We start from the raw sequence: 10,878 nt of genomic DNA, 5'->3' as shown, positions 1-10,878 counted from the left end.
CGTGTTCTCTTTGCTGTTCCTCTTAGGTAGAAGCACATTTGCCTGTACAGTGTAGTTGTGCCAAAGAGTACCTTACCTACAAGTTCAAGTGAGGGAACCAGAGAGGGCTTGAGACAAACAGGCTTGGATTTGAGTCTCATCAGAGCATCTTTTCAGGCTTTGTGGCCCTAGACAAGGCCCTTAACCTCTCTGACCTGTGTTTCCTTTATCTTCACAAAGGGAAGATAATAAGAGCTTATCACATGTGGCTGTTTTGGTGGGATACCTATAGCTGTCAAATATTTAACACAGCATTAACAAAGCATAAACATCTCACATAATTTTTTTTTGTAAGCTGTCTCCCTGATAATCATTTTCTGATTCAGTTAAAATAACTTTGCTATAAGTCTGGTGGTTTGCTGTTTTGTTTTTTCCATGTTTTTAAGTATAAAACCTACAAAAAATGCCATGAATCTTGGGTATAGCTCAATTAAATTTCACAGAGGTTACCCACATAACCAGCCCTCAGATCACACAGTGGGACATCTGCCACACCTCAGATGCCCCACCTTGTGCTCCTTCTCTAACATCACTGATGAGTTTTATCTGGTTTCAACTTTATATACATACCATATGGTTCCATGGATCTGGCTTCTTTCACCCAACATGGTATGTTGTATATTCTCATTCATTCTTACTGCTATGTAGGATTCCACTGTGTGAATAAACCACCATTTATTTATCTAGTCTATATTGATAGGCATTGGATTATTTCCAGATTTTTGCCATTAAGAATGTACCACAATGAACCCTACATACATCTTTGGTATAAAGGCTTGTACAGGTTTCTCTTGGTCATGTGCCTGGGAGTGGAATTACTGGGTCATGAGAAATACACACATACACACACATTCTCAATATGTATTTGTTTTTGCTTTTGTAGATAGTTTTCTAAAATGGTGTATCTGGCTGGGTGTGGTGGCTCATGCCTGTAATCCCAACATTTTGGGAGGCCGAGGTGGATAGATCACTTGAGGTCAGGAGTTTGAGACCAGCGTGACCAACATGGCAAAACCCCAACTCCACTAAAAATATAAAAATTAGCCAAGCATGGTGGCAGGCTCCTGTAATCCCAGGTATTTGGGAGGCTGAGGCAGGAGAATCACTCGAACCCAGGAGGCGGAGGTTGCAGTGAGCCGAGATCACACCATTGCACTCCAGCCTGGGCAACAAGAGTGAAACTCTATCTCAAAAAATAAAAATAAAGTGGTGTATCAATATAACTCCCCCCAGCAGTGTGCAAGAATTGTAGTTGTACAGCATCCTTGCTAACACTTGATATTATTCTTTTCTGCTCTTAAAGTCTGGAAATCTGTGGTTTCCTGTGGAAAGCTGTTAACAGAACTTACCTCTGAGAAGAGAGGCTTGGCCCACAGAACTGTCGCCTGGTTTTCACTTTCTCCTGTACACATACTTCTGTACTTTTAAATTTTTTTACCATGAGTGTGTGTGGATTTTATCTTTTTTTTGAGATGGAATCTCACTCTGTCACCCAGGCTGGAGTGCAGTGGCATGATCTTGGCTCACTGCAAGCTCCGCCTCCCGGGTTCACACCATTCTCCTGCCTCAGCCTCCCGAGTAGCTGGGACGACAGGCACCCACCACCATGCCCAGCTAATTTTTTGTATTTTTAGTAGAGACGGGGTTTCACCGTGTTAGCCAGGATGGTCTCGATCTCCTGACCTCGTGATCCACCCACCTCAGCCTCCCAAAGTGCTGGGATTACAGGCATGAGCCACTGCACCTGGCCGAATTTTTTCATATTAAAAAAAAAAAAAAATCAGGAACTCTTGCACTCTAATCCTGTCTTCAAATCCTTAGTGAACATTGGCTCAATAGATACACTGAAGTTGCATTTGTCTTATTTTTCTCTTTTAAACACACACACACACACCCTATTCAGCTTGGTCAGTAAAAACCTTAGAGCCAGATTTGGGGCAAGTGTAAAACTTGATAGCACACATTCATTTCATTCTGAAATTTAATATGTATCTTTTCAAGCTGCCCTAAATCCTCTTGGACAACGGGGGATGGAGGGAGCATAAATAATACCTGTTAAGAAGGAGAATATCCAGGTGCCTCCCACTTGGGAAAAAAGAGGAGAATATTAATCTACACCCAGTCAAGATAGTACTATGGCAGAAGCCAGTCCCATTTGTTATTGCCAAGAAAAAGGGAATCACGACACCAGAAAGGAAGACACAAATTAGCATACACCCAAAACAAACAGGGATGTTGTAAATGCATACACAAAACAGCCTTGCTTTATTTTTCTACAAGCATCTAGCTGCTTGCCTTGGAGCATATAAGAACTAAATTATGGACCTAGATTTCTAAGTAACTTCAAAGTTTACTGCAGATTTTTTTTTCCATTAGAATTTAAGAGGCAGATTTCCATTGAGATGGTAAACTATAAAACACAGAGCCTTTTAAATCTGTCAGTTGTTTGGCTTATAATAATACTGGCCAAAAACATGATTCTCCACTAAAAATGTCAGTGTTGGTTGGGAAGCCAAGCCTCATCAGCCTTTTAGAATTTACCCACCGGGAGTGTTACTTACTGCTTTTCATTATAACACCAGTGGAGCTTGCAAGAGAGAAGAAGGGAAAAAAAGAAAGCTTTCGGCTAGCACCTGGTCAAAATGAATCACTTTGTTAATTATGATCTTAATCAGGCCTCTTTTTGCCTTTTTTTTTTTAAATTTTAAACACAACTTTTTAGCATCTTCCAGTAAACAGTCTAAAAATCCAGAGACCACATTTTGAGAAATGTGCTTGAAGATAATAGAACCTCGGATACTGCTGTTAGAGGGGTGGAAACAGAACAAGGGGGTCAGATTTCTCTTTATTAATATTCAGCCCAGAATGAACCTTCAGGCCTCTGTTAAATAAAATATATGGAAAATATAACGGGAAAGCTGCAAGGTTCCACTCCGTTTGAAAAGGGCATTTTTAAGAAGAAAGTTGTGGGATTGTGAATGTAAATTAGAGGCGAATGTACAGCGTTGGGGCATGGAATATGCTCCAGTGGTATACTATCATCAGCATTAAAATTGCCATCAGCCGCTCAAGTGATAAGGTCAAGTCATATCTTGTTTGCATATAAATGAGAACACACAACAGTTAAAACACACACACAAATAAACATGACAACAGACTGGGCTGGGTGACGTGAAAGCTCTCTACCAGCTGGGCGGTTTGCTATCTGAGTCAGTCCTTAATATCCAGGCCCTTGAATCATGAACTATCCCAAGAGTGTTTTGCCTGCTTAGATTTATTTTTATATTTCCTATTTCCAAGATGATAAACCTCTTATTAGAGAATTGAGATCCCTGTGGGTTTCTTTCCATGTTCTTAAATTACTTCTTCTGAAGGTAATAGGAGAAGGCAGTGTTGGTGGCCAAGTGGCAGGTGTTTGTTTGTTTGTTTGTTTGTTTTGAGACAGAATCTCACTCTGTCGCCCAGGCTCGAATGCAGTGGCATGATCTCAGCTCACTGCAAGCTCCGCCTCCTGGGTTCATGCCATTCTTCTGCCTGTAGCTGGTACTACAGGCGCCCACCACCATGCCCGGCTAATTTTTCTGTATTTTTAGTAGAGTCGGGGTTTCCCTGTGTTAACCAGGATGGTCTTGATCTCCTGACCTCGTGATCCACCCGCCTCGGCCTCCAAAGTTCTGGGATTACAGGCGTGAGCCACCGCGCCCGGCCTCAAGTGGCAGTTTTTATAAGCGACCTGTGAACGACCTTGTGGGTGCTGAAAGGACAGCAAGTTTTGAAGCCTCTTATAGTACATGTATGAAGATGATTATTGTGTATATCAAAGTCTCCCCCCCCCAAAAAAAAAAAAACAGCCACCTGATCGAAGGAAGAACCCAGCCAATATGGAAAGGAAAAAAAAGAAAACTTTACAAGCTCTTCAGCATTCGATGTAGTGGAGGGATGTGCCAGTTTAAGTTTAAATCCAGAAATTGTGAAGAGAACATTTCAAGAAGTGGAATAAAATTGGACTTACTTGGGATGGTTTCTGGAATGAATGACGGGTGGTGTTATTTATCAAAAGGGGCTTCAAGGCCAGATGGAAGACATTCCTCAGTCTTTTGCTGAGTCAGTGAATGTACTTAAACTTTGCCTGTCTCTTCTGTGAGTTGGTGTGTGATTTTACATTGCGAAAGGATAATGTTGCAAACTTTATGAGGTTACTGTGAATAGCTAATGAGGGCAAGCAATCGGGTTTTATAAATCAATATTATTAATTGCACCAATAATAAACATACAAATTCCATTATTAGCCTTAGCATACAACTGCTTGTACAAAACCATTTACATTTTAGTGCCTGCTTTTTTTTTTTTTTGCCATGGGTCCATTAGGGACTTCTTTATTGTTTTTCTATTAAAGCCTAAAAAATATAAAAGCTTGTCTTTATTTTTCATAATGCCATCATTTCAAAATAGTACACCCACACATGCATGCATGTACACATATAAACACGAAATGAAGAAAAGAAAAATGGCTTAAGTTGCAAAGTAAAATGAGAAAAAGACAAAAGATTCCTTGTAGCCCCAGCTGCAGGAGAATAATAGGTTCAAAGGGGTTTCACCAAGAGAAATGATGCTCAGAGCAGGGAGCAGAGAGGCTGGGAAGGAACGCAAGGACAGCCGAGATGGCGGGGCGCCCTGGAGACTTTGCAGAGAGCGCAGCAGCCGCTGAGGCCAGGCAAAGGTTGTATTCCTGCCCTCGCAGGTACCTGCTTTCAAAGGCTGAACCCTCCTCATTTATTATTTGTTTTGTCAAACATTAAAACATTCCTGCCACTGCGAAGTCCTACATCTCAGACTCCCAAGAATAAATAAATGAAAATCCAGGACACGGTTTCAGGACTCCCACCATGTGCCATGCACTATCACAAGACAAATAAATTAGGACCCCAGTAGGGAATTAATTAATATTTCGAGAAATGAAGAAATGGGGAGATGGTTCTTCGGGTGATACCTTTCCCGTAGGAGGAAATAACAGAAAGTATTTATGACATTTTTCTTTTCCTAGTTGCTGCAAATTAAGAATCATAGGCTTTTACTTAAAAACATGTAAATATTGGAGAAGAGGGAATGTCTTCACAGAGTTCAAAATGATCATGAAGAACCTGTTTTCGGCCGGGCATGGTGGCTCACGTATCATGGTGACTGGTATCATGGTAATACCAGCATTTTGGGAGGCCGAGGTGGGCTGATCACTTGAGGTCAGGAGTTTAAGAGCAGTCTGGCCAACATGGTGAAACACCATCTCTACTAAAACTACAAAAATTAGCCGGGCGTGGTGGTGCACACTTGTAATTCCACCTACTCAGGAGGCTGAGGTGGCAGGATCGCTTGAACCCAGGAGGCAGAGGTTGCAGTAAGCTGAGATTGTGCCACTGCACTCCAGCCTGAGTGACAGTGAGACTCTGTCTCAAAAAAATAAAATAAAAAATAAAGAACCAGTTTTCGGTGCCCCAATTCCTGGATGTACTTGGGGTATTGGTACAAGAGGGGTTTACCAACCCCAACTTCACGATGAACTTACTTCCTTCACCAAGTACCCAAAGACAGACACAGCCAGCTGCAACAACAGTCTCAGAGAACACAAGAGCTCTCGGGCTCACACACCACACAACCCCCAGATTCTGACATAAGAGATCGATTTAGGGACCTCATTGAAATCCCTGGTGATGTGAGACCCCATGAGTGTGCCATCCTCGTGATAAGAGCTAACATCACTGCAGCAAGAACTTTACTTGCATCCATTCACTGAGTCCTCCCCAGATCGAAGAGGCAGGAACTTCCATTATCCCCACCATACAGATGAGGAAGTGGCCGAGGCTCAGACGGTGAAGAATAGATAATCAGCCAGAAGCTGGCCTGGCCCTGGCAGCTGGCCTTGGTATCCTGTCTCCTGTCGAAGAGACGCTGCCATCAACACAAGGCCACAATTTCACAAGACAACTTCAGCAATGTCACAGGACACTGACATCACACAAGGCCACTCTGACCATGGCGGGCCAAAACATAAACAAGACTTCTCCGTCACTCTAGTCCTTGTGGATGCAATTACAGTATGACCCCAAGTCTTGGTCCCGACAGCACCTAATGCAGAGTAAAGCTCACTTCCTGGACCCCTGCCCTGAAATCACCAACGTTATCCCCAATCCCTGAGTCTCTTCTGACCCCTCTTAGGGAACCCCCTCTGCTTCACACTCCCAAAGTACCCAGGCGGTGAATTTATTCCCCCATAGATGTGTCCTGGGGGTCTTTGTCTGGAAGGCATTGCCAGCAGCCTAAGGCCACACATTTGCTGAGTCACAGCGCTGTGAAGGGCAGGTTGGGACCCAGGCCATCGGTCTACAGAGCCCATAATTTCCCTACTGCCTGATCGGCACAGGGAGGGCTCATAGCAAAGACACATTCCTTTCTCAGCACAAAATGGCAGGGCCTGCTGTGATCATTTGGATTTCAGGAGAGCGCTGTGTGTACTTTACCTATTGTAATCACCCTTGTTTGGGGTTTTCCCGCAGATACAAAAGCAAAGTTGTGACAGTCACTTGATAATCTATGGCTCTACGCATTCCTGGGAGTGGGGAGCAGAAAAATGAAAATGGAGAAACCGAAACTTACAACGCCATGCCATGGTCTTCCCTGCACCCCCACATTACATCCCTCTCTCTGTCTCTCTTCCTCCCTCCCTCTCTCTCAGTCTGTCCCCGTCTCTCTCTCCCTCCCTCTCTTTCCCTCTCTCTCTTCTCCCTCTCTCTTCCCCCGTCTCTGCTCCTCCATCTCTCTCTCCCTCCATCGCTCTCTCTCTCCCCACTTATCCCTCCCTCTTCCTCCCTCTCTCTTTCTGTCTCTTCCTCTTCCCTCTCTCTCTTCCTCCCTCTTTCGTCCTCTCTCCTCCCTCCCCATATATATAATATACATCTCCCTCTCTCCCAACTCTCCCTCCGTCTCTCTCCCCCTCCCTCTCTCTCCTTCTTTTTCTCCCCCTTCCTCTCTTTCTCTCCCTCCCTCTCTGTCTCTCTTTCCTTCTGTCTCTCCCATCTCCTTCTCTATCTCTTTCTCTCCCTCCTCCTCCCCTTCCCCCATGCTTCTCTCTGCCCTCCCTAGCTCTGGCATTCAGGGATTCGTATTTGCTTTCTGATGCTGACAACCAGAGGCTGCTGCACAGTTTCTCTTCTCAGACACCCTGGGGTGGCTGAATAGTCGGAAGGACAGTGGAAGAGGGGATTTGAAGCTGCATTTGCAGAGTAAGCACAGTTTCTAATCAGATCAATGAAAATAACAAAGTTTTCCAATGATGCTGTCACTCACTGGTTGCATAATACTTTTTTAATGTTTATGTATTATTGTCATTTCTTTGGGGTGACCTGGGGATAGGCAGACAGAAACAACAGGGAGAGGTCTGAGGCCCTCGTCCCCAGCCACTCCTTGGCAGGGTCACTCAAGGTTCTGTCTTGCTCTGCTTTGTCTCCTAGTTAGACAGTGGGAGACAGGGGTCTGCGTGTCTTTTGTCTCTGGGTCCTCGGTGTTCTGCCCCTGTGCCCCTCCACAAATGTCTGCTCAATGAATGAAGGCCGTGAGGTGGAAAATCACTAGGGCTCGGAGAAAAGAGAGATTTGCAAATTTGACATACACACTAACAAAACGCATCCCCTGCCCCCTCCCAACTGCCTCAACACACTGGAAATGATCTGTGGGGACCCTGTAAAATTTCCTTACAGTTAAGACCATGCTCGCTCACTGCCTCATCAAACATTTATCATACAGTTCTTCTGCCTCACACTGCCATGGGGGAACAATGAGGTAAATACGCCGTTCTTACCCCGAGAAGCGTGGAATCTAATTATCTTCTAGAGATGCTTTGGGGATCTGCTTACTAAATCAATACAAATGATTTGTAATTAGAATATCAATTATTTGTATGCAAATGTGGTCTTCTGGGTGACTGGGGACAAGTTCTAAGGAGCAGAAAAAACTCCTCCCACCGTGCCCCCTCAAGTTCTTACATTATTTCGTTCATTCATCAAACATTGATTGAGCACCTTTTATATGCCAGGCACAGAGATTGGGACCAAGAATCCATCCCCTGGTTGCTCACAGTCCGGAATGAAGAATCAAGGTGTTTGGGACCTTGGGAGAGAGCTTGCTTCTTGGGGGCAAGGAGAGAAAGCATGAACCTTCTTCCATCCATCCTGACTGACAGCCACCTAGTTTACTGAGACCCTCAGCTGAGGAGCCAGCCCTGCCAGACTCCTCCTGCCCGAGTCTGGAGGAGCCTTCCTCAACGTGGGCAAGGGTTAGCAATATGATCGCACCCCTTTTTGCAAAGATATGGGAGTGCCTGGTTCTATGACTACCCCATCCCCCATCCAGGCTGATTCTGAGCTACTGGGTCTGAGTGGGGATTTTTGTTTGTTTGTTTGTTTTTGTTTTTGAGACAGGGTCTCGCTCTGTTGCCCAGGCTGGAGTGGAGTGGCACGATCACAGCTCACTGCAGCCTTGGCCTCCCGGGCTCAAGCAATCCTCCCACCTCAGCCTCCTGAGTAGCTGGGACCAAAGGTGCGGACCACCATACCCAGCTAATTTTCATATTTTTTTGTAGAGATAGGATCTCTCTATGTTCCCCAGGCTGGTCTTGAACCCCTGGACTCAAGCAGTCCTCCCACCTCAGCCTCCCAAAATGTTGGGATTACAGGCATGAGCCACCTGGTCTCTGAGTGGGTTTTTAACAAATCCCGTGTGTCAGCTTGTCCTGAAACTTCAACCCTTGGTGATTCTGAATCTTCATTCATTTCTTCATTCATTCATTTCTTCATTTGTTCACGCATTCTTCCATTTATTGAGACTTTGTTATGCTCCAAGTCCTTGCCAGGTGCTAGAGGGTAGAGTGTTCGGAGATGGATCACTCATGGAGCTGGCTCTCTAGTTGGGAGACAGTAAAAAAAATTAACAAGTAAGCCCATGCCCCCGACTCTCTCACCATGGCCCCCACTTCTGAACAACGTCCCTTCATCTGCCCCATGGTCTATTTCATCCAGGTCCTCCATCTCTGGCTTCTCACTGCTCTGGGGCAAGTTACTAAACCTCTTGGTGCCTCAGTGTCCTCATTTGTACACCAAAGAATATCATAATATTACTACCTCTTTGTTGTGAGACTGTATGAGGAACACACACGCAGCTCTGAGAACAGGGCCTGGCGTGGAGCACTTGACCAGTGGTAGCTGCAATTGTTGTTATTATTAGTGCATTCTCTACCATAAAAAATAAAAATAAAAGCTGGGTGTGATGACATATACCCGTAGTCTCTTGGGAGGCTGAGGTGGGAGGATTGCTTGAGCCTGGGAACAACCAACACTGCAGTGAGCTGTGACGGGGCCACTGCATTCCAGCCTGGACGACAGAACAAGATTCTGTCTCGAAAAAAAGAAAAGAAAACAAAAAACAAAAAAACAAAACAAAACAAAAACACCTACCAAAGATGCTACACTGCTGGATTTGAAGATGGAGGAAGTGGCCATGAGCCAAGGACTGTGCGTAACCTCTAGAAGCTGGAAAAGGCAAGGAATGGGTTTTTCCTAGAGCCTCCAGACAGAACACAGCCCTACCATTACCTTAATTTTAGCCTTATGGGACCCAGTTTTGGATATCTGACCTCCAGAACTGTAAGATCATACATACGTGTTGTTTTCAGCCACTTCATTTGTGGTCATTTGTTACAGCAACCATAGGAAACTAAAACACATGCTAATGAGGTGCTGGACCCAGAACAGGAGAACAGGAGCTCAGTCCATGTGAGTGGCTGTTAATCCCCTTGCATTTCCCCATGCAAGCCCCTGCCGCCCACGGACGCCACGACCTTTGCAGCTGTTGTTCCTCGGCTGGGAGAACCCTTCCTTTTTTTTCTGTCTGGCAAGATCTTTCTTAAGATTTTTTTCCCCAGAACTGTTCTGCAATATCCTCTGAGGTTCTAAGTTTTCTCTCAGTCCCTAGAGCAAAGTCAATTGTCTCTTCATAGCTTTCTTCTCATCTATTTTCATGTTTATCACGGATTGTGAGTATTTTGTTTTTCTTCAACATCCCCCGCTAGACAGTGAGGCTAAATGCATCCAATGCTGGAGGCTCACACAGTAGATGCTGAGGAAATGCAAATAATAAATAACAATTTAAATACATAAATACTATAAGTAAATAAATAAATTCCATTCTAATCTGATTGCAAATTTTATTAAAAACCTGGATGAATGAATGCATGAAAGAGAAAAAGAGAGTGATGAGTAAGTGACTGAGGCCATGAAGGATGGGGGCACTTGGACAACCAGAGGTGGCAGTGTTTCCAAAGGAGGAAAAGGGATGAAGAGGATGACAACAAGGTCACTCATTTCCTTAACACGGTTCAGCATTGTGTGTTCTGGTTGACCAAAGTGTCTGAGTGCCTGAGAGCAACGATCGGAATTTGGCCTACAGAGAACACCACCAACATAGGAGGTTGGAAATTCTATTTAAAAAATGTTGGCCGGGCGCGGTGGCTCACGCCTGTAATCCCAGCACTTTGGGAGGCCGAGGCGGGCGGATCACAAGGTCAGGAGATCGAGACCACAGTGAAACCCCGTCTCTACTAAAAATACAAAAAATTAGCCGGGCGCGGTGGTGGGCGCCTGTAGTCCCAGCTACTCAGGAGGCTGAGGCAGGAGAATGGCGTGAACCCGGGAGGCGGAGCTTGCAGTGAGCCGAGATCGCGCCACTGCACTCCAGCCTGGGCGACAGCGCGAGACTCCGTCTCAAAAAAAAAAAAAAAAAAAAAAAAAAAAAAAA

The sequence above is a fragment of the Theropithecus gelada genome, chromosome 10 (genome assembly GCF_003255815.1).
Source record: "Theropithecus gelada isolate Dixy chromosome 10, Tgel_1.0, whole genome shotgun sequence".
Taxonomy (NCBI): domain Eukaryota; kingdom Metazoa; phylum Chordata; class Mammalia; order Primates; family Cercopithecidae; genus Theropithecus; species Theropithecus gelada.
This window is presented reverse-complemented; position numbering follows the sequence as displayed.